This window comes from Strigops habroptila, chromosome 7, assembly GCF_004027225.2.
Source record: "Strigops habroptila isolate Jane chromosome 7, bStrHab1.2.pri, whole genome shotgun sequence".
NCBI classification, from domain to species: domain Eukaryota; kingdom Metazoa; phylum Chordata; class Aves; order Psittaciformes; family Psittacidae; genus Strigops; species Strigops habroptila.
Window position 1 is genome coordinate 2,922,628 of NC_044283.2, and position 23,695 is coordinate 2,946,322.

The 23,695-nt window shown below is 51.8% G+C and overlaps 1 protein-coding gene across 1 annotated transcript in view; it reads left to right on the forward strand.

Moving 5' to 3' along the window:
* The first annotated feature begins 12,368 nt into the window (after window positions 1-12,368).
* LZTS3 (leucine zipper tumor suppressor family member 3) overlaps window positions 12,369-23,695 on the forward strand; it is a 51,919-nt gene continuing 40,592 nt past the window's right edge. The window contains exon 1 of the mRNA XM_030492592.1: window positions 12,369-12,528. The gene's annotated coding sequence lies outside the window, so the exon portion shown is untranslated. The remainder of the gene's footprint in view (window positions 12,529-23,695) is intronic.

The following is a 23,695-nucleotide window of genomic DNA, read 5'->3' on the forward strand; positions in this document are numbered from 1 at the left end:
CAGAGCGCACAGCACCGGCCAGGAGAGCCGTTAGCAACGTGCCCTTGATGGAGCCTGGACCAGCTGGATTAGAAACCCATTTCCATTCAGATGCTGAGGCATGAAAGCCTCATTGGCCTCATTGTTCTTTGCACTAATGACTCTGGTCTCCCCCTGCTCCATCCCAGGTGGTTCCTGGGAGATTTACCCTCAGCTAGTCCTTGCAGAGAGGCAGGAGAAGGATGGAGAATCAATCAGCATCAGCCCAATGGAACCCTATGAGCAAGGCAGGCAGTGCAAGCCAGCAGGGAGGGCAGGGGGGTTGTGCTAAGTAATGCTCTTTAGTGTTGCTGCTGCTCATGGGGTGCAGGGGGTGAACATAGAAATGACCAGACAGCACTGGCCCTGCCTGCTCCGCGGCTGGTTTTGCACCAGGACACATTTCTTCAGGTCAAATATTGCAAATGAGGGTTTCTTCCCTTTTTGTCACCTCCTGCAGGTAAACTCCAGCTAGGGAAAGTATCTTTTCTCTCATAGAATCATAGGATCACAGAGTGGTTTGTGTTGGAAGGGAGCTTAAAGCTCCTCCATTTCCAACCCCTGCCACGGGCAGGGACACCTTCCACTAGAGCAGGTTGCTCCAAGCCCCTGTGTCCAACCTGGCCTTGAACACTGCCAGGGATGGGGCAGCCACAGCTTCTCTGGGCACCCTGTGCCAGCACCTCAGCGCCCTCACAGGGAAGAGCTTCTGCCTCAGAGCTCATCTCAATCTCCCCTCGGGCAGGTTAAAGCCATTCCCCTTGGCCTGTCCCTACAGGCCCTTGTTCAAAGCCCCTCTCCAGGTCTCCTGGAGCCCCTTTAGGCACTGGAGCTGCTCTAAGGTCTCCCGTTCAGGAGCCTTCTCTTCTCCAGGCTGCCCCAGCCCAGCTCTCTCAGCCTGGCTCCAGAGCAGAGCTGCTCCAGCCCTAATCCATGGTGTTTCCCATCAATGCTGGATGCTCCCAGTCTGCACCCCTAGAATAGAGGACGTGCCATAGAGCTGTCTCTGATTTGGCCAAGGTCAGACAAGGTACCACTGGAGGTGGCATCCTGCTGCATCAGGCCCTCCCCAGGCTTCAGCAGGATTCAGTAGAGATGCTGCAAGGCTTTTAATAGTGGACTCCTTCCCCCAGCCACCCCCAGCTATGGCACGTGCAGCTCATCAGCTAAAAGGCTGATGTGGGCAGACAGCCCACGGTTGTTTCTCTAAATAAACCTTCCCCTCCCTGGCTGACTTTCCATTTCTCTGCAATGGGATGGATTTATTCCTTGGGTTCATACCGGGGCCTGGGTGTCCTCTGGAGCTTTCTCAGCACTAACCCTGCTCCCTGGGAGGAACCTGGAACTCCTCGTTCCCTTTGGATCTCTCTTGCTCTGGCAAAGTTGGTTTATGCCTTCTCCCTCCTGCAATGGAAATGCAGGACCCAGTGTGCCCTGAACTACGTTGCAGAGCCTTTGGAAGCAGAGAAAACTCATATATTAGGCAAACATATTGCCTTAATCATAGAACAGTTTAGGTTGGAAGGGACCTTCAAAAGTCGTTTAGTCCAACCCCTAACACCATGGCCCTTTATAAAGTGAGAAAATGCCCCCAGGCCATGAGTTACAAGCTCTCAAAGCCTCCTCTGCTTGCAGCCAGGCCCCTCTAGACCCCTTACAACCCAAAGCATTGCTCCTGAAGAAAGGGTAGGTCTGAACAGGAGGGTGATGCTGGTAGGACCTCCCTTGCAAGAGCCTCTCAGCACAGCCACCTCCACGCCAGCGGCATTAAGGCAATTTACTGCTTGACCCCGGCTCGAGAATGAGATCTATCAAGCATGACCTGTTAGAGAATCATCATTATGTGGGGAACATCTATTTCAGCTGTGTGAAAACAAGTACAAAGGAGGAGGGAGAGAGGAAGAAAGAGGCAGTGGGGAGGAGAGGCATGGTGCCCGGCTGTCTTCTCATGTGTCCTTCACTGTGGTCAGCCCACAAAGAGCACGTGGGATCCATAAGTGCTTTATGGAGGGGATTGCCCCTGCCTCTCATGTCCCAGCCCTGGTCAGCAGCACGCTGGGCTGGATGGGAGGCTGATCCCCTGCTCTTGCTCTGTGTCTGTCTGCCCTTTCTCATAGTTTGCATCCTCAGCACCACATGTACCACTGCTCCCCATGGCATCTCTTATAGCTTCTTGACCCTTCCCATCACTGTGTCCTGGCAGAAGCTCCACAGGGACCATGTTTTGCTCCTCCACCCCAGAACCATCTGGGGATGAGTTTCCTTAAGAAAGCACGATCCAAAACCAATCTCCCCTCAGCCTCCCTGGCAAGCATTTATTACAGTTCTTTTTGCCAAAATCATATAGTTTCATGAATTCAAAGGCCAGATTCAGCACAAGAAATGACTAGCTTCGGTGGAGGAACAGGAGAGTCATCTTTACCTTCTTAACCATCTGCCCATGTACTAGTTTTGGCGTTAGCAAGAGCAGGCATGTGAACAGCACAGGGCTGAACATCAGTAGCAATGCCCCATTCCAACGTGGCTGGTGATGCTCATCCAGGAAGGGTTGGATTAATGAATGAGACAACTCAGCCCAGCAAAAACGTTTAGCGAGCCACAGTCATCTGACTTAAAGCAAACCTGTCCCAAGCATGTTCCAGAGGAGAGAGACAGAGAAATACCAACAGCAGCTTTCTCAAGAGGCCTTTGTCTGGGATTTGTGGCACAGCTGGGATGTCAGGAGTTATTTATTGGTCATTTCTCTTTTAGCCTGCTGCGATCAATAGGTGTGACCCATCACACAACCCAAAAGCATATCAGCAATCATAGCAGGAGAGCAAATATCTTCCTCTCTGCAGTTATAATGCCACACACTGAGTTGTCCTTCAAGGAGGAAAAGAAACAGTCACCCCCCTCACACTACAGAGAAGAGCTGGCACCTTCCTCCTTTTATTCGTATGGGTTTCCAACAGGACATCTCTAGGTGCTTCAATGCTCCATAAGACTTCCAGACCCCATCCTTATCACCTGCTAAGGACAAATAACAAATTAACCCAGCAAGCCTGTAGTGAAGTGGGAAAAGCAAGACCCAGTTGGAGTACATCTAAATACTACCTAGGTGTCGGAAGCTCCTGATTCCTCTTCCATGGTTATGGCATCCCTTCATCTCCAGGTCTTCCTTGGGGAATTATCCACACTTTCCTGCTCAAAGAGGTGTGGGAAACCTGTATCTTGTAAAAGGGATGTGTTCTAAGACAGGGTGCTGCTCCTGGCCGATATTCATGGCGAAAACAGATCTCCTGAGGATGGGATCATGCAGGAGGCAGTGTTGAGCATCTGTCAGAGGACCTGCTCCCAAGCAAGGGTTAGGTCTCTGAAGAAAGGGTCCTCACCAAGCATACACAGCTCTCTGATCCCTAACCCAGTCCTGGGTCTCACTGGGGTTCACCCCATCACAGGAGAGGACATGACATTGTTCCCTTCATCGGTAAAGCAGATACCCCCATTAGATGAACTGGGACCTCACACAGATGGAGCTAGGAGGCCCTTTGGATCTCGTCCAGCAATAACATCTGAAGATTTGCACCTATATTCCTCTCAATTGCTTTCCTTAAGTAAATAGCATGAGTTATCTTTGATGCCAAGTGATGGAAGTGAAGGTCTTGTCTTCTCTCCATGGCTACCTTGACTTGTTGCTCCAGGAGCAGCAGCAATTGCAGTGCACTGCACTAGCAAAGGCCTCCACTGGCTGTTCAGCCAAGTTCCTTGGGTCAAGCTCTAGCATCTCAGTGTTTCATCCCCGTTTTGCTAAATGACTTTGGTGTTTCCTTCCCCATGTGTCCCCATCCTCCCCTTCCTTCAGGACATCTATAGGTTGTTGCTGGAGTGATCATTACTGGTTGTTGGAGGTAACCTCCCAAAGCTGTTGTTCTGGCACTTGACCAAGGGTGCAGCATCCGCTGCTCCAGACCCTGAAGACTTTATCATCCAAATACATGGGGAGGTCAAATGTCTGGGTGCAGGGAGCTAATGGATGGTACAGAGAGACTGCATGAAGCAGAGTTTTGGCCATCTCCAGGAAAGGTCTTTGATAGCATGTTGTAAGATGCTGGTCTAAAGTCCTACCAGCATAAGAGAGCCCCATCACCTCTACCGCTGGAGACACTGGGTATCCAACTTAGAAGCACAGCCATTATAAGCCACTCTCCAGAAGATAGAAAACACTCTTTACGGGTGAAAACATCCCTTGTCTCTGGTTGGGTACGTGATTTAATCCCCACAGGAGGATTCTGCATTCCAAAGGTCACCATTGCACATATGATTTTCCTTGAGAACTGGTAAAATTAGAAGCAAAGTTACAACCTCATCACTACCCCCCTCACACACACACAATATCATCTTACTCTCCTTGCAAAGACAAGGATCTCTTTTGATTTATTCCAGTAGGAATGCACAGGCTCCTGTTCCTATCCCAGATGGCATACCCAAGAGCAATGGCTCCGGATGGACATGCACAGTCAAATCTCCTTTCTATTTATACAGTGCCTATGACCTTCAGCTGTTGCTACATCATGCTAGACATAGCACAAATGTATTTTAAGACATCCTGGAGTTAGCTTCTGAAAGGTGCGTTGGTTCATTATGCTTTCCAAGGGGTTGTAGGTGTATCTACTCCAAACCTTTTCAGAATGTGGCTAACAGCTTCATTATTTCTAGGGTTAAACTTAGTACTTAAAAACACAGATGGGCTCAGTTTAAAGACTGGGAGAGGATCCAATTGTAAGTTGTCCAGCTGGTAAAACACCCTCACTGCTGAAAAATGGGTGAACTTGGGAATTCAGGCAGCTACATCTTCCCAGGCCTTTCACTGTGCCTTTTCCCAGCTACACTGACGAGCCATGAACCCCCAGAAAGGTCTTCACAGTGCAAACCGTGTCAGGCCATGAGCCACTCAGCACTTAACCTCCTCTTGCACAAGCCCGACCGACCTCTTTACATCTCTGGCCATGAATCAGGTTTCTCAGGCTATTATAAATGTGGTGTTTTGCTGAACTTCCTTCAATTTTCCTTTGTTCCCTCTGAACCGCAGGCACACGAGCAGGATGCAGGATTGACCCTTGGTGGGATGTGGAGCTCTTTGGGTGATGCATCCCATGCATTAACCCATAAAGCATAGTACATACAATTACATATGGATTCATCACACGAATGGGCATCACCACCATCTGTGTTAATCTGGGCCCAAAACCCACCTCCTGTCCATGACGAGAAGCATGTAGCATCCTTAGCTTTGACTATGTAGTGCTCCAGCATCAGAAGAGACCCTTGGTGAGCTTTACATGGACCAAAAGTGAGCTGTGCTGGATAATAGCAGGATGCCCTCAGTCTGCCTCCTCTAAGGGCTAGAAGAGTTGCTGCTTTCTGGCATTTTCCTTCAGGATTGATGCAGGATGTGGATGAGGCAGGGAACAAGGCCTTCCAAGGCTGTTAATCTAAGCTTGAGGGGAGTCTGGGACTTGTAGTCCAGAGATGTAGAGAGAGAAAGCTCTTCTGGGAGAGGAATTAATATAAAAGCAAGCTGTATTTGCTATTCTGGATGTTTTGGGGAGGGAACAAGATAAACAAGGGGAGAGGTGGGACATTTATTGGGGCGCATGTTAAATAAGGAGCCTTTGGGGTGAAATAGTTAGGAAAGAAATCCTGGTTTAAAGAGAATAAGGGAGAATATCTGAAGATGAATTCAGTTCCGGGAGCTGAGCCCTGTGTGAAAAAGAGGGACTGATTCTCCCTCAGCAGAATTTCAGGGTGATGTTTCCACTTAAAAAAACAACAGTACTTGGTATTTTCAGCCTAAACCTGCTTTAGCTCCCCTTGCCTGGTTCTGTGTAGGCAGCACGGTCACCAGAAGGACAACGGCACAGGCATGATGAGGGAGCATTAAACCATCCCCTTACAACGGGACAGAGGGTCAGGGCTGATCCTCTTCCAGCTGCTTGAGTCCAGGGGTCCTATTTAGGGACCCTGATTTGCTTTCAGCAGAGTGAAATCACTGAAGAGAGTGGCTTAGATCAAGCCAAAGTCCTGCTGACTTTCAAAAGAACTCAGTTATTGATTTCTGGGGACTGTGCTTCTCCCTGGAGGACTGGAAGAAGCCCAAGGCGGTTGCCTAGGATGCCTGTAAACTCTGGCTCTGAGAACAGCCTTGTTTAATGAGGACCTTTCTTAATGCATTTTGAGTCTAAGAGCATTCCCTCAGGCTGCTCTCAGGCAAGCAGACAGCGAGCGGCTGGAGGATCTGCTGGCCAAGGCTATACCCTCCCTGAAAGGGGGTCTGAAAAGCGAGTCAGAAAGCAAGTTGATGATTTCTCCCAAAAGCCTTTCTGTGGCAAAGAGCCAGAGATTTCCACCTGGCTGAAGTGACTCATCTAATGAGCCCAGTTTAAAGCTACACAATGCAGAGCTCAAGATGTCCATTGACCACCCAGAGATGTCGTGGAGAGCTGCTAAGATTACCCCAGAAATCAGTCTTCTGTGCAAGAGGTTCAAAATAAAGGATATGGCCATCTGAAACAAGTGTGGATACAGGCATGAACAGTATGGATGTCTCTGACACAGAGAGCTGAGATGGCCAAAGCTCCCTCAGTTTCCCACCTCAAATAGCTGGACATAAACACTTGTCAACGCAGATGCCAACTCATATGGGCTGATAGCTTATTTGCAAGGAAAAACAGACAGCATTTGGTCTGCACCAAGGATCACCACCATAGGTGATGCTAACAGAGACTCTACGCCATTTTTACGCGCTCTATGTATGTACCTTAAATACTCCAGGACATCAATAGTGCTATTAGACATGGGCAACTGAACCAAGCTCAAATCAACACAGAGGCTTGGAGAGCTGCTCACCTGCTCTTGATGTAGACACCAAGCTAATGATACCCATTAGCTTGGTCAGCTAACGACACCCAGACACCACTGACAAGAAGCAAGTGCGTTCAGTCATCTGTAGCTGGATACCTTAATGCAGCTGAATCCCCAGCCAGCAAAGTCCTAACATCAGCTACAATCTCCTTTGATGCATGTCAAGGTCTACAGGCTATTTTGACTGCAGAAACCCAGTATCTCAGCGATAGCTCTTTGTGGAGTGACACAAAGGGGAGCAGGTACTCTACATCTCTCCATGCCCTTTGAATACTGAACACGAGTAGGCAGCCTGAAAATAGCCCTCAATGCTCAGGTCTTTACTATTTTTAACGTCTCCCACTGATTTCAGTGTGATTTCAAGGGTGGCCCCATAACCTCCTCGACTGCGTGCCCCTTTGCAACACATTCACAAAGAAAAGGTTCTCATTCTTTCCCCACTAAACGTGAACCCAAAGAAAACAAGCTGAGCTCTGCCTTCGGGTTGGCATGATGGATGGCAGAGCTCATCCATCATGAGCTGCGAGCTGCGAGCTGCTTCATTTGGGTGAAAGACACTGTGTGGGAAGCAGCCCTGCCTGAGCTCCCAAGGTGTGTAGGAGCCAGCTCGGTTTCATCTCAGCTGATTCTAGCAGCAGTGTGTTGCTCCAGAAAGAGCAAAATGCCAGGAGCTGTGGAGGGGGATGGAGGTTAGGACTCATCTCTCCATTCACTTGTACAGGGATGAGAGCAGCAGCAAAGCTGTCAATGAGAGCCTGGGAGGTTCTCCACTGGCAGCACTCGAAGAGGAGACAATCTGGAGTATAGGATCATAGAATCATAGAATGGTTTGGGTTGGAAAGGACCTTAAGATCATGCAGTTCCAACCCCCTGCCATGGGCAGGGGTGCCTCGCACTAGACCATGTTGCCCAAGGCTCTGCCCGACCTGGTCTTGAACACTGCCAGGGATGGAGCATTCACAACTTCTTTGGGCAGCCTATGTCAGGGCCTCAACCCCCTCACAGTAAAGAACTTCTTCCTTATATCTAACCTGAACTTCCCCTGTTTAAGTCTGTCTTGGTCTCCAGGCTTGCATCCTTGGATTCTCACTTGGAGAAAGCTCTGAGACTTCTTCCTAGCAGAACCAGCATGGCTTCTCTCAATGTCCCTTGAGCATCAGTGCTTCAAATTCCCTTGGATTTGGGGAAGGAAGATTTGACACAGAACTCCACACTTTGTAGAATACCCCAAAGATCTCAATTTCTGCTCCATCTCCTCAAAATCCAACCAGAAGCTGAAACCATCAATATCTCCAAGAGCTTCTTGCAGCCTCCTGCATCCCCCCTTTACTTGGAGAGACCTTGTTGGTCTTGAGCATGTTCAGCATGCCATGAAGCTCTATCTGGTGATGAGACAGCCCTTGGCATTGGTATTTCTGAGCACCCCCAAACCATCTGCTCTAGTTTCATGCCTCTTCTGGGTCCCTGTGAGGAGGAGGAGACTCCAGCTGAGAGAAAGGGACAGGCCGCCCACTTGTGCTGAGTAACCAGTGCCAAATTGGATGCCAGCACAAAAACACACACACACACATACACACACAAAAATATTTCCACTGAGGTTGCTATGAACAATGGTCTCTTGGTTATTTGCTGTCTTAAACACATATGCCCTTGGCAGTCCTCCACGGAGAACAGACTGTCCAAGCACTGACCCTCCTGCTCTTGGACCAACAGCCAACACTACCAGCTGATGGATGGGGTGTTTCATCAGCACAGAACAGGACGTGATCCCTGCCCTGGATGTTTGCAAGCTGAAAGTAGATACATGGGCAAGGGTAGAGCTGTGTCCTAATGGATGGTGGAGAGAAAACACCTCTACCTCATCAGATCCGGCCAGTCTTCATTGCCCATGCGGTGAGCTTGACCATCTCTTTAGACATGACCCCAAGCCCACCTTGTTATCATCTTCCCACCCTTCCTTAAAAGGTTGCTGTGGTGTCTGCAAATCCATGTGAAGAATCTTAGAACCTTGGAATGGTTTGTGTTGGAAGGCACTCTAAAGCTCATCCAGTTCCAACCCCCTGCCACGGGCAGGGACACCTTCCACTAGAGCAGGTTGCTCCAAGCCCCTGTGTCCAACCTGGCCTTGAACACTGCCAGGGATGGGGCAGCCACAGCTTCTCTGGGCACCCTGTGCCAGCGCCTCAGCACCCTCACAGGGAGAACCCCTCTCTGATCATCACCCAGCCACACACCTCCAGGACTGAGCATCAACACTGAGACAGCTGCATCCGAGGGAAGATGGGCTCCAACTCCCCTTTCCAGCCCTCCAAGGGGCACTGGGATGCTCCTAGATGCCCTGAAGGGATGGATGGTAGGGGATAAAGAGGGAATCTGCATGTGTTCCCCAATCAACGATAGGACATGCCTAGGCTTGTGGACACTTCTGTAACTGAGAGGATGCTCTGATGATGCTGCAGCTCCACCAGCATCCCTCGGCAGCAGCTGTACACGGACACCCAAGGAAAGACAAAACCAGGCCAATCTTTCCCCCTAACACCCTCCAACCATTTTGAGTTCAAGGGGTTTCCATAGGGTGAGTTGTCTACAAAGACATCCAGGCAGAGCAAGGGCCTGGTGGGTGTACCAGCTCCTCTTCCCCACTGACACAAAGGGGAAAGGTCCAGCCCTCCATCAAGGATAAGGGCCCTTCGCATGTTGTGTGTGTCCCCACTGAGTCCATCCTCATTGCAAGGCATTGCCTCCTTCAGCCTCCGTTGAAGCCCAGACCCTGTAGGACACTCCATGGTTTGTGTTCATGCAGCACTACCCTCTCCCATTTCAATTCCTGTCTTTTTATAAGGATTATCCTGGGACTAGCATTGAGGCAGCAGGTTTTCTGCTCTCCTCCTCATGCCACTGTTGATCGCTTTCCAAGACATGCTTGCAGATGTCATCATTTCCTGGCCAGGATGAGCTGTCTCCAGAGGACATTGCTCTGTCCCTGTTCCTTGTCTTCATCACAGCCCCTCTAACATCCCAAATAGACTTTGATTTCTCTGATTTGCTGAGTGTTTTCTGTGTCTTGATGTGGTTCTCATGCTCCAGCATCAGATTGTAGCAAGTCCCAGGGAGAAGGTGCCAACTTTAACATATGCCTGAACAGTTCTTTTCAGACATATACAAACTGGAACAATGCCTTGCTGAGAATATGCTTGTTGATGCAATTTGCCAACTGTGGTTTCAGATCTGCTCTTTTCAGCAAGTACCAACTATTTGTAGACAGTGCAAAATCTTGGATAGCCAGGAACTAATGGAGGCTCTGGAATTCTATCTCCAGGATGGAGGAACTAGCAGGGAAGACAACCTAATGCTGAGCAAAGACCTCCATCAGTCTCACAGATAAGTGGTAAATGCTCCATCCCTGGCAGTGCTCAAGGCCAGGTTGGACACAGGGGCTTGGAGCAACCTGCTCTCGTGGAAGGTGTCCCTGCCTGTGGCAGGGGGTTGGAACTGGATGATCTTAAAGTCCTTTCCAACCCAAACCATTCTATGATTCTATAATGTTCAGATCAAACACTTTGCCTCCAAGAACGCTGATATTTTCCCCTTTGCTTTAGGAAGTGTGGCTGAATTCAGCCCCTCTGGTTTCTCTACCACATGAACCACGATCACGCTCTCACCTTGTGTAAACAGAACTTTGCTCAACTCCTCACTTATCCTGAGTTCAAACATCCTCCTGTGCTTCCTCCATCAGTTCAAGGCCAGGTTGGACACAGGGGCTTGGAGCAACCTGCTCTAGTGGAAGGTGTCCCTGCCTGTGGCAGGGGGTTGGAACTGGATGAACTTCAAGGTCCCTTCCAATACAAACCAGTCTGGGATTTGATGATTCTATGATCCAAGGAAAGCTCACGTGTAAGACACCCCATACCTTTGCATGTCCCCTACAAGAGGCTGCACCACCATGCTCGGAGGAGACCAGGCTGCCTGTGAGCAAGGGCTGCATTGCATGGACAGGACTAATCCTGCTGTGTCCCAGGCACGTTGTCACTTCTGGTGGGGCAGTCCCAGCCAATACATCTGGCTTGACCTTCTCCATCCATCCCTGCTCTGTCCCTTCACCGTGCCAGATTTAACAGCCAGAAGGACCACCCAGTTGCCCATGCAGGATCTGAACTGCTCTTTGCTTGGCAGCACTGGTGGGAAGCAGCAGAGGCCCACCCATAGGAGATGTGGCTTTGTCCCAGGCTCTAACCCCAGTCCCCAAAGGTGACCATAAGTAAGTCAGAGGGCCTTGGTTGTCCTTTGTGCCCAAGGAGAATCACACAGAGGCCTTGGACATCTGCCTGCAAGAACCTATGCAGAGATACTCAGCACACAATCCTATGGGAGCAGTCGAGTCCAGTGTTATTGGCAGGAATAACCCATGACCTGAGCTGCCATTTCACTGGGAAGCAGCAGCAATAAGTGGCAGCAGCTCCTGCCTCTTCTCCCCCTCTTGAGATCTCCACCAGGAGAGCAGGATTGGTGTAACACTGCACATCCATGGAAGGGGCTAAGGGCAGAACCAGAGCCTGATGGTGTGTGCTGCAAGACCCAGTGCTGGGGTGAAGCTGGAAGCAGGGATATGAGTCGCCAACCCTGCTCCATGGACAGCATCATGAGCTTTTCCTTTTCCTTTTCCCCCTGGCACCTCTCATTTCCCCTTGGAGAAGGCAACTCCATGCTAGGAGCTGCCCTGCTTCAGTTTGAGCCCATGGCCAAATCTGCATGTTTTTTGCATGCCCCTTTTCTAGCTCATCTGAGGGAGTTTGGGGAGCTTGGCCCCTCTGCTAGCTCAGGTCCTTGTCCTCTCCGTGGGGTGGGAAAAGAAGCTTTCATATCCCACATTGACTTTATTCCCCCATCCCACCCTTGCTGCAGAACCCCAGGGATTCAGTCTGTGCCACCCCAAATGTCTCTGCTCTTAGAGATGGGGGGAACCCAGGACCAAAACAGGTTTTCCATGGTCTCATAGTGGACACAGGCAGATGGACATAGCTCCCATCCCCAGCCACACAGCATGGGGCTGTCTGTGCCCTCAAACACCAGCCATGACCCCAGCACATCCCACACCTCCCTGACCCACTCCATGGGGTTCAGCTTTGGGGGGGGGGAGTCTTGTTTTGGGGGCACAAAAGCAATGAGACACAGCGAGGTTGTGGGATGCAGAGCCAGAGCACCACCACATCCCATGTCCCAGAGTCATGGGGTGAAAAGTGGCGGGTGGGGAGGGTACCCATGAAGCATCCCACCATCCCCAGCCAGGGATATGGCTTGACCCAGCACAGCCCTTCCTGGCTGGGTGGCGAGGGAAGGGTTAAAGGCAACGCGAGCGGATCCTGCCTCCATCCTTCCCTTCCTCGCTGTTAGGCTGCCGCTTTGACAGGGGGTGGCGTCGGGGCTGGCCGCCGTTTGCCGCAAGAAGGGGGGGGACAAACGTGGCTGCGAGTGTGTGTGTGTCTGTGTGTGTGTGTGTGATGCTGACATGTGACAACATGAGATGAGACCCCTCGGACGGGAGCGGCCACCCGGCTGCGGAGCCAGCGCTGCCTGATCCCTGCCCGCTCCCGAGCATCCCCGCCAACAGTAAGGATACGGCGGGGGGGGGTGGTGGAACTGGGAAGCGGGACTGGGATATGGGAGGGGGGAGGACATGGGACAGGGTGGGGGTGACAAGGGGAAGGGGCTCCCTTGGGGGTGGGAGGGATGTGGGGTGCACAGAGAGCAAGGTGGGGGACCTGATGCTGGGGCTTCGCTGGGCTGATATAATTGGGGGGGGGGGGGGGGGAGAGATTTTGGGGAGGGAAAAGGGAAGATTTGGGAGAAGGGAAGGTTTTGGGGTGGGGGAAGGGAAGATTTTGGGAAGGGGAGGTGGAGGATGGGCTGCCAGCGCCGATGTCTGGTGTGATGGAGAGGAGGGAAGCTTGTTTGTGCCTAAAGTCGCAGCTGCCTGGATTTTGCCCCGCGGGGCCGTTTGGATATGACAGCATCCCAAAAATAGAGTGCAAGGAAGGGAGGGAAAAGGGGGGGGCCGGACCTGTTTGCCAGTGCCCAGCAGGATCAGGTTATATCCATATCCCACTCCCACCCCTTTTCCATCTTCTTTCATTTATTTCTTTATTTCTTTGGCAGTGATGTCAGGGAGGGGAGCGGTGGCTGGGGATGGAGGGGGGGATGGATCCATGGATCCAAGCAAAGGAGGTTGCTGGCGGCCGAGTGATTAACGTGCAGTTGCTGGGAATTATGTCGGGAATTATGTCATCTGCTTCGGTGCTGGGTGGCCCTCGCCCAGCAGCGGTGGGGAGGGAAGGAAGGATGGAAGGAGGACATGGGGGCACGTCACAACATGGGTCTCCCCGCTTGGGACTTCACCCAAGGAGGCACCGATGCTCCATTGGCTTTGTGGGGATGTGGGCATTGAGCGTTACCCCCAATCCATTGCAACCCCCAAGCCATGGGTGCTGTGGGTGCTCCCCAGGGTGCCCTATAGGCCCCATCTCCACACAGGAGAGGAGCAAGTTGTCACTCTTCCCAATGGCTCATCCTGCTTGCAGCGGGTTCGGAGCAGCAGAGAGGGTGTTGTGATGAAGGAAGGATGAAGGCAGGCATCCCCTCTGCCAGCTCCCCGGGAAAGAACAGGGCTGGAGCTGCTGCACTGCAGCAGAGAGCCCCATCCAGGGCTGTGGGTGTGCCTGGGGGAGGACAGGGACCCCTCCTGACACCCCATACACTGCTCGGAGCCATGGGGAGAGCTTGGGGACCTGTGGCTGCGAGCAGCACCCCCCAGGCCGCCTGGTCCCTCTGTTTCAGAGGAGCACATCGGGCCTCTGGATGATCCACAGCTCCCTGAGCATCCCCTGGGCATCCTCTGGCTCTTCCCCCCATGCATGGGGAGCTTGGAAAGCAGGGAAGGCCTGCCAGCCGTGCCAGGTATGGGTCCCTCTTCCCTCTGCTCTGCACCCTGTGCAGCCTTGTGCAGTTGCATGCAGCCCCATGCATCCCTGTGCAGCTCCATGCAGCCCTGTGGAGTCCCATGCAGCCCCATACAGCTCCATACAGCCCTGTGCAACCCCATGCAGCTCCATGCAGCCCTGTGCAGCTCCGTGCGTCTGTGTGCAGCCCCATATATCTCCATGCATCCCTGTGCAGCTCCATGCATCCCTGTGCAGCCCCATACAGGTCCATGTATCCCTGTGCAGACCTATGCAGCTCCATGCATCCCTGTGCAGCCCCATACAGCCCCATGCAGCCCCATGCAGCCCCATACAGCCCCATGCAGCCCCATACAGCCCCATGCAGACCCATGCAGCCCCATGCAGCCCCATGCAGCCCCATACAGCCCCATGCAGCCCCATGCAGCCCCATACAGCCCCATGCAGCCCCATGCAGCCCCACGCAGCTCCATGCAGCCCCATACAGCCTCCTGCACCATGGCAGAGGGTCAGGCAGGGAGAGGAGCAGGCAGAAGCACACAGGAGGGCTGCAGGGAGATGCAATGGAGGTAGGAGGGGAGGGCAGATGCTGTACCAGAGCATTTCCTGCCCCACATCACGGTACACAGGAGGGGTGATGCCAACAGCTTCTTTGATTCAAGCTGGGAGCCAGCGGGTGCAATTCAAGCCAGGGGATGCCACTTGCCCCGTGGGATAACCTTCGGCAACCCCCTTAGCTCTCCTGTGCTCTGCTTCCAACACCCTCCAGCACATCCTTCATCCTCAAACCCTCTCCATCAGCGGATTATGCCTGCAGCTGAGCCCTCGGGGGAGATGTTGGCATTAAAAGCAAGTGCAGGAGCTCAAAGCACCCCCAGCCTGGAGCAGCCAGGGGTGGGAGGCTCCTCCATCACGTTCACCCAGCCCCTTCTCCATGCAGGGAACCGTGGGGTTTGTTTATGTGTGGCCCTGGTGCGAGCGGTGATGTGCCGTGGCTATATATAGCTGTGATGCTGTCATCCCAGTTCAGCCTGGCTGGGGAATTTGTTTGCTGCAAAGGTTGGGAAGGGAATGGTCTGAAAACAGACGTGATTCCCTGCCTGCAGTGTCCGGGATCCCACAAGGGAACCGGGAATGTTTTCCTGAGCCTTGCGATGACAATGGGGCAGAGGAGGAATGTGTGGAGGGATTGAAATTCCCCCCCTCGTTGGCTCCCTGCTGTAGGGGTGAGAGTTTAGAAAGCAACGCAGCGGCGTGTGTGGCTGCATGGGCTCCATACAGGAATGAAACTCCCTCCTTCTTGAACTCTTCTTTTCTGGGTCACTGGGCTGATATCCTGCGGGAACAACCCCCCAGCTTCCAAAGCCAAAAGGAAGAGGTAGAAAAGCATTGGAAAGTACAACATCTGGTTGGAGAAGATATCTGGGAGACCTTGTCCTACTAAAGATATAGGGGTGGGAGAGATCCATGGGGAATGCACCATCAGCCAAGGGTACCCACTGCAAGGGCATCACCATGTCATGGTGTGGGATGAGGGCATCCCTTGCTCATCCATCCATCCCCAGAGGACAGTCCCCTGCCTTGCAAAGGGAGGCAGATGGGGAGGGTGTTTTCCAGATGCACCGTGTAAACCACGCTGCATCAGCAGTCAGAGGCACTCGCTGCCTCATAACTCAGTGTGGAGCAGGATAAACCTGGATAAACCGGGATGCAAAAAGTTTGTGAAGGGAGTCATGTCCTGATGGGGAAGCTGAAGAGTTCAGAGGGGGTTGCTGGAGCTGTTGTAGGGCTTAAAATGTGCTTTCTCAGGAAGGAGAACTGATCACATCAGGGAAAGGCCGGGGCTGTGAGAGAAATCCAGCAAACAAAGGGTGAAAGGAGGAGATTTCTTGTTTCCCTTTGCCAAGGATCTTTCCCCATTAGTCATTCCTGTCACAGGAGCTGGCAAACACGGTTATTATTTGAAGGATCTCAAAGTGAAATGGAGGCACAGGTCCAGGAGCCCCATCATCCCTGCCCTGCAGGCTGGGGGGAGCAAGCAGGGACCTCCCCAGCCCCTCCAGCTCACCCAAGCTTCTCCTTCATGGGTAAAGCCTTTATACCCCATGCTGGGTCACTGGGTTCCTCCTTTGGTTGTGCTTCCTGCATCCTGGGAGCCCTTTCCATGCAGGATGTGGTGGCACCAGGAGCTGTAGGTAGGATGTGATGCTCCATCCTGGAGGTGGTGGTGGTCTGAGTGCTTTGAGACCCTACAATAAGCCATGTGGTTCCCAGCAGGGCGCAATGTGCACCCAAAAATCATCTATCCCATCATGGAGACCCAGGCACGATCACAGGGGGAAAGGACCACACTGACACCCCCCATTTTTTGGAAGCCAAGGGATGGACTTTTGCCTTTTCCCGCTGTTCCTGCAGGAAAACATCTTGGTGGGGTGGTGGGTGAGAAGGACATCTCTTCCCTGGGTTAATGGTTGGACTTGATGATCTTAAAGGTCTTTTCCAACCTGGTTAATTCTATGATTCTGAGACTTACAGTGGTGGTCCCAGAACAGGAGGGGACCAGGCAGGGAGAGTGCAGCCAGAAGGAGGTCCACCTTCCTGGTGCACAAGAAGGTCCACAGAGCTCCTTGAACAGCAAGGGAAGCAAACCCAAGTGTTAAAGCAGCTATCAGGGAAAAGGGAGATGCCTTATGCCTGATAATCCAAGTCAGCTGGAGCCAAGAGCTCTCCTGGCAGAGGGAGCTGAAAGTCCCCTTGACCTGATGGAGGAGCTGTAGAAGCTCCTGCTTTATCTCAGGAGAGCTGATGCACGGCTTGAAATCAGGATCCAAGTGATCTTAGCTGAGTTTTGTCCTTTCAGATTTGTTTTTGCACTGAATATGTGGATCCTGATGGTTTTATCTGGCTCCTGAGTCAGAAAGATAAGTTTTGTCTGAACTTGCTGGAGTTTGACCCAATATGAGACCTGATAGCCAGGTCTCTGCTTTCTGCCTCCTCCCCATTCATTGATGCTGTAGCTGGCTCCTTCCTTCTTACCCATCTGTGTTGAGTTGTGGAGTGGTCACAGGGGCTGGAAACCTTTCGGGTTTTGGATGGAAATAGGAGAGGACATGGGATAACATGATTCCAGCAGCTGGAGCCTCACTGCAGCATGTTGACCATGGGCAGTTCTCATGTGCAGAAGGGTCCATGATGGCTACTCCTACAGCCTGGGCTAGCTCAGACATCAGAGAAACTCTCCCAGCCTCCAGCAGTTGGTACTTATGGGATTTATCCAATGATCTGAGCCTTCCCTTTTGCTTCGTGACTTTTCTCTGGTTGCCTTCAGAGCCTCTCCATGTCCTTTAGCATCTTCTGTCACCCACCTCGTTCCCACCACCCACCCAACAGCTACCCCCAGCCTTTCGGTCCTCAGTGGGTGCTGCTGGAGTGGGAACTGCAGCATTTATCAATGCAAAATGAACCCATATCCCACATCCTCACCCCAGTACGGAGACAAGAGAGTCTCCCTTTCCTTAGGGGCTGAATCCTGATCAAAGGCCAGCGAGATGCTCGAGGTTTAGACAGATGAAACAGATCCTGTTCTCTTTGTAGGAAGCTCAGAAGGAAGATGATGATATTATTAACACAACCAACCTCACAAATATTTATCAGCTGGAGAAATAGACGGGCTCAGAAGTTGCCAAGGAACATAACAAGAGGAGCTTTTGAATAAATACATGTGCGTCTGCGGGTGATGAATTAACCAAATCCCTTGGTATGAGGCCCAAAGACATGTTTTCCTCTGGAAGCCCAGCACCAGGAATAACAATACTGATCCAAGCCAGGAAAACAAGCTGGGATAAGCAATTTCTGACCGTGTGTCCAGCACCTAGAGAATCCTGGGGGAAACTGGCTCCCTTAGGGAAGCGCTGGAAGCAGAGCAATGCCCACCAGCTCTGTGTATGCCAGGGACAAGGCAGGAAGAGGGATGGGATGGGGGTGTTTGTTTAGCAGGGAAGGTGAGAGCAAGCCCAATGCATTTGGTTGGGTTTCATCCTGCATTGATGGGCCTCTCCTATATAGCTATAGGACTGCTCTTCTCTGTGGGTTCAGGTTTTCAAGATACCTTCTTGTAGACCCTACATCATGGTTCTCCATGGTTCTCAGTGGTTCTCCATGTTCTCTTCCCTCCAGCCCCAAGGCCAAACAGCAGGGTACATTGGACCTCTTCCTCTCCAAACCAGGAGGCTATGTCGCATAAATCCAGTGGGATCATTGCTTGCCCTGGCCTGCCCAGGCATGGCCTGCTCTTTCCAAATGGCCAGGGTTTTCCTGCTTTCCTGTCACTAAATCCTGCTAAATCATAGAATCACAGGTTTCTGTTGGAAGGGAGCTTAAAGTCCATCCAGTTCCAACCCCCTGCCACGGGCAGGGACACCTTCCACTAGAGCAGGTTGCTCCAACCTGCATCATCTTGAGACACTGAAGGATGGGAGCTCACGTCCATCTCAGTGCCCTGCAGACGTGCTGAAGATGATGCACAAGGGGAGGTCAGAGCTTTTATTAGCCCAGCTGCCGGAGCTGGAAAAAACCAGACCATGTTTCAGGCACAGGAGCTCATCTCCTTGTCCCTGCTTTCTAATTATATCAGTTGATCTAGTACAAGCACGTTCCACTCCCTATGGACCGTTGCCTTCATTACATCCCCAGCTCTGCCCTTCACAAGCACTTAGAGGCACAGCCAAGCCATAAACCATCCCACCTGAGATGCTGGGAATGGGAAGACCATCCCACCTCAGACATTTCCCTGCAGTGGGGTCTTCTGCCTCCAGCAATGCAAGGAATTGCAATGGGACAGGGGACAGGAACATGTTTGCTTTGGCCAGACCATGCATCTTTGCCCTGTTGTTGTCCACCCAGTGTGATTACTCCAAGCTGCAGGGTGGAAAGCCAGGGAAAGCTGTCCCTGTAATGGGAAGCAGCTGGAATAGCTCCTCAGGGTGGCTCAGAGAGGCTGGGACAGAGAGGATGAAAACATCCCAAAATCTATCAGGAATGCTGAGCTGAGATGGGCAGAGCTGCACTCCTACGGTCTCCTGCATTGCACAGAATGGATCCACAGCTCCTATGGCTCTCCTCCTCCATGCACTGTGGTCCTGCTCTCCCTGTCAGGGCAGGGGGGCTCTGGGAAAGACCAGGATGAATTTCTCCCTCCTCAAATACATACATCTCCCAAAGGGTCTCCAGGATAAGCCACAGCTCCCCCCAGTTTCAGCTCAGCAAGGGCATAAATCCCCATCTCCAGGAGCGAGCTGAACACAGCCCATAAAGCACAGCGCTCGTGCCAGGCTCAGGGAGACCCTGATGTTCTCCACAGCTTCCAGCTCCTCCCTTAATGTGAATCATAAATCACTGCTGCCGAGCTGGTCCCTGGCCAGCCATTGCACAGCAGGAGTTTGCCCTCCTCCTTCCTCCTGTCTGCAGGCTGCTGTGCTCTTCCTCCCTCCTGCTGGTTTTCCAAGCCAGGATGCAGTTCCAGTTGCATTTGCAGACCCCAGGGATTGATGGATCAGGATGTCCCCATCAGCCAGGAGTGGGTTTAGCAGCGTTGTGTCCCACGTGGAAAGTTTGTTCTCTGTTTTGTGCTCTGCTACTGGCATTTTGTGGGGTCCTTAGCATGCTCCTTAACCCTGCAGACCTCAGTTTCCCTCTGCTCGGCTGCATTGCAGACCCCCAACTCCATGGCAACAATGGCAAGTGATTGTAGTGAGTGGGAACTAAACTGAGAACTATAGAATCATAGAATCATAGAATGGTTTGGGCTGGAAAGAACCTTGAGATCATCCAGTTCCAACCCCCTGCCAGGGGCAGGGACACCTTCCACTAGAGCAGGTTGCTCCAAGCCCCTGTGTGCAACCTGGCCTTGAACACTGCCAGGGATGGGACATTCAAACTTCCTTGGGCCTCACCACTCTGAGAGTAAGTAATTTCTCCCTTATCTCCAAACTAAATCTCCCTTGTTTCAGTTTGAACCCATCACCCCTTGTCCTATCACTGCAGTCCCTGATGAAGAGTCCCTCTCCAGCATCCTTGTAGCCCCCTTCAGACACTGGAAGCTGCTGTGAGGTCTCCACGCAGCTTCTCTTCTCCAGGCTGAACAGCCCCAATATTCTCAGCCTGTCTCCATACGGGAGGTGCTCCAGCCCCTGGTCATCCTCGTGGCCTCCTCTGGACTTGCTCCAACAGCTCCATGACCTTCTTATGTTGGGGACACCAGAACTGCACACAGTGCTCCCAGTGGGGTCTCACAAGAGCAGAGGGGCAGGATCACCTCAACCTGCTGCTCACGCTGCTTCAGATGCAGCCCAGATAAGAGATTTTCAAACCCAAAAGATAAGAGATTTTCAAACCCAAAAGATAAGAGATTTTCAAACTGGCTAAAGCAGTGACCGTGTGACCTGCAGAGCACGAACAAACTCACCTCACCCATGATCCGCGGCTCAGGAGGGCTGTGTGACAGCACTGGGACGGGCCAAACCAACCCATTGACATTCCTCAGTGCCAGCCCAGGGCTTTGTCTCCCCCTCCACACTCGCAGGGGCCCAAAGTAGTTTTTAATAATAACATTAAAACAAATAAATCCCTGTGCAAACAAACCCAGGCCAGGCGCCCGCTGGGACAGCAAACACTCCCCAGGGGCAGCAGGTGAGCTGCATTCCTGATGGCTGGAAAAGAAAGGAGGGATTATTTCCCCCTCCTGCAGTGTGCTATGTGAGCAGTGCCTGGCAGCACAGGACCCAGTGGCTCTGGGGAGAAGTCCCTTAGCCAAGGCATGAGCAAAGCCTCAAGCTCCAGAAGTGAGGAATGATGGCATTGCTTTGCTAAATACATTTCGTCCTGTCAGAGAGGCAGGGTTTAAGGGGATAAAAGGGATCTGTTTAGTCCAAAACCAAGTCCTGCAAGTCACCCTAGCAGCCTCCCCATGCCATAGTTTCCCCCATAGCCAGCACAGCCATCTCAGCATCAGCTGTGTGGATGCATCCACTCGGAAGTTATTCCTCTAATTCCTTCTTTAATGAACTTCCCATCAAAAGTAGATTGAGATGAGCTCTTGGGCAGAAGCTCTTCCCTGTGAGGGTGCTGAGGCACTGGCACAGGGTGCCCAGAGAAGCTGTGGCTGCCCCATCCCTGGCAGTGTTCAAGGCCAGGTTGGACACAGGGGCTTGGAGCAACCTGCTCTAGTGGAAGGTGTCCCTGTCCGTGGCAGGGGTTGGAACCGGATGAGTTTTAAGTCCCTTCCAACACAAACCATGCCTTGATTCTATGATCAATCTGTTGATGTCTTTCCCCCTTCTCCTTAGCAGAGAAGTTGAAGATGGGTAGGACAGTGGTTATACCTGGTTATAGCCCCAGCTTTAGCCACAACAGGAACTGGGGAAAATCTCTTCAGTTCCCCACCCTTGGCATGGGGGTGAAAAGCAATCTTGCACCCTCCAGGGTTTTAAAGACAGGCAGAGATCTGGGCTGTCGGATAATGTTTCTCTGGGCCAGCTGCTCTGATAAAACCAGGGCATCTGCCAGCTCCAGAGCAAAACTCCCCATCCCAAAGTCCAGCACAAGATTACAGCACACGTCCCTTTCCTCAGAGGGAGAGCAGGCAGGAGATAACACCAGCACCCCCCCTGCCTCCCACCACCACCCCCTGAGCATCCCAGCAGGAGCCGTGTCTCCATTTCAAGCCCCACGTCAGGAAGAAGAAGAATAAGAAGAATCCCTTCATTTCCTTCGGACACTTATCCTCTAAGGATCTTGATCCCAGGGGCGAGTGACACAAACACCCTTTAAATCCATCACAGCAGGCTTAGGGGAGGATTAGCTGATGCCTCTGCAGGCTTTATGCCAGTCTCTAGCTCTGGGTTGGAGCTGGTCCCTCAGCCCCACGTCCCACCCTCGTAGCCCCATCCAGCTTCAGGCTTGCGCTTCCCAAAGGAGATGCTTGCAGGCAGAAATGGGGCAAGCCTGGCTTTAACTCCCGTCGGGATATTATTGCATCCCAAGCAAGCCCAGGCTGGGAACTCACTTCCAAAAGTGGCAATCATCTAGTTGCAGAGCTGGTTCTAGTGTGGGTCATGGATGCGGATGTGTGTTACCTCCTGCCCTCTGCCTGCACCGCGCCTGTGGCCAGGGAGGGGAAAGGAAAGCTATTCCCAGGCTGTTTGACCCTGACATTGCCCCAGAGGAGAGAAAACCCCCTTCTCCCATCCCTCCTTTGGGGATGTTTCCTATGGAGTAGCCTGGATATTCCCCCAGTGAAGAGCTGGCTTCTCCCTCTCATCCCAACCTAGCTGGTGAGCATCATCCCTCTGTCATTTCCCTCATGTTTGCAAGCAGTTACTTGGACCACTTCCCATTCCTGACACTTTTCCTCTTTAATTTGTCTTGGTGATGTTTTTCTCCCATAGCTCCATTGCTACCCACTGCATCCCCTTCTCCTCATCCCATTTCCCATCCTTGAGGGCTTTTTGATCACACAGCTCTCACAGATCCTCCCAGGATGGCTTTCCTCCAACACAGGCAAACTTGCATAATAGCTGTTGACACCTTAACTTCATTCCAATCGATCTTGTTTGCTAATTAGCTGATTGCAGTAATTGGCATGAATTACCTTGGAGAATTCTGCCTCCCTGGGGATTGGCAGTGGCCGGAGTGTCCCAGGTAAGAGGTGGGAATCGCAGCAGTGAGATGGCTTCTGCACTAGGGATGCCTTTTACAGATATCCCTGTGACCTGTAGAGATGCAGAGGAGTTACAAGAGGGGAACAGTGATTTTTAATTTCCAGAGTGATCGAGAAGCACCAAAACTTCAAGCATATTCAGACTACTGCAGAGCCTAAAATGGATTAAGGTGCCTATTTACAGTGTGATGAGTGGATGTGACTCTTCGCTTTTCCTTGAAATGCAACTGGAGACCACTCAAATACTGGGTTAAAGATAAAGCAAATGAAGTAGCTTTTCACAGCGGGCAGAATTCCCTTGCAGAAATCGCTGCCAAATATTCATGGAGGGCGAAATGCTGTTAGATTGGGTGAGGAGGGACCTGGAGTCATGGAGAATGAGTGCCCTTTGATGGCATGGAACCATTCAGGGGGTCCAAAGGCAACCTTGGGTGTGAGGTATCTCTAAAAAGCTTTGTGACAGGAGAGATATAGGGAAGGATCAGTGAGTTTCTCCTCTTCCTCATCCTGTTTTCTCTAAGCATCGGCTTCACAGTGAGGATGGAAGCTGGGGTGACCTCCATGGATCCCAGCTACAAACACCCCTGTCCCAGCCCTTTGCACCCAGTCAGATCCATCACTTCACTGTTCCTCATCATACACTTTAATGATAACTCAAACTCATTTTTCAACCAGAATAACCATGTCACTCCAAACCAAAGCACCTCACAAGGGCATATTCCCATCTGTGAGGCTGCCTGGGTCACCTAATACGTCCTGCCCCGAGTGAAACTGAAAGAATCTGCAAAATCTTATTTTACATGAGGCATCTATTTATATTGACAGCTTCCCACGCTCCATCCCTCCAGTCCTGCATCACTTTCTGCCAGCTTAAGCTGCATCACTTCAGCTCTTCTTCTTTCCCCTTCTCTTGAATATTGCCCTGCAATTACCATCTTTCCAGTCCTCTGGGATCAGAGAGAAACCCCAGGACTTCTAGAGAGGTTGAGCAGCATCCTCATCCTGCTTCTATGGGACTCTTGGGAGCAAATTAATCTGAGCCCACTGCTTAAAAATGTTCATCCCTAGGCCATGCCATTTAGTGCCTTCCTTGGTTACTAATGGA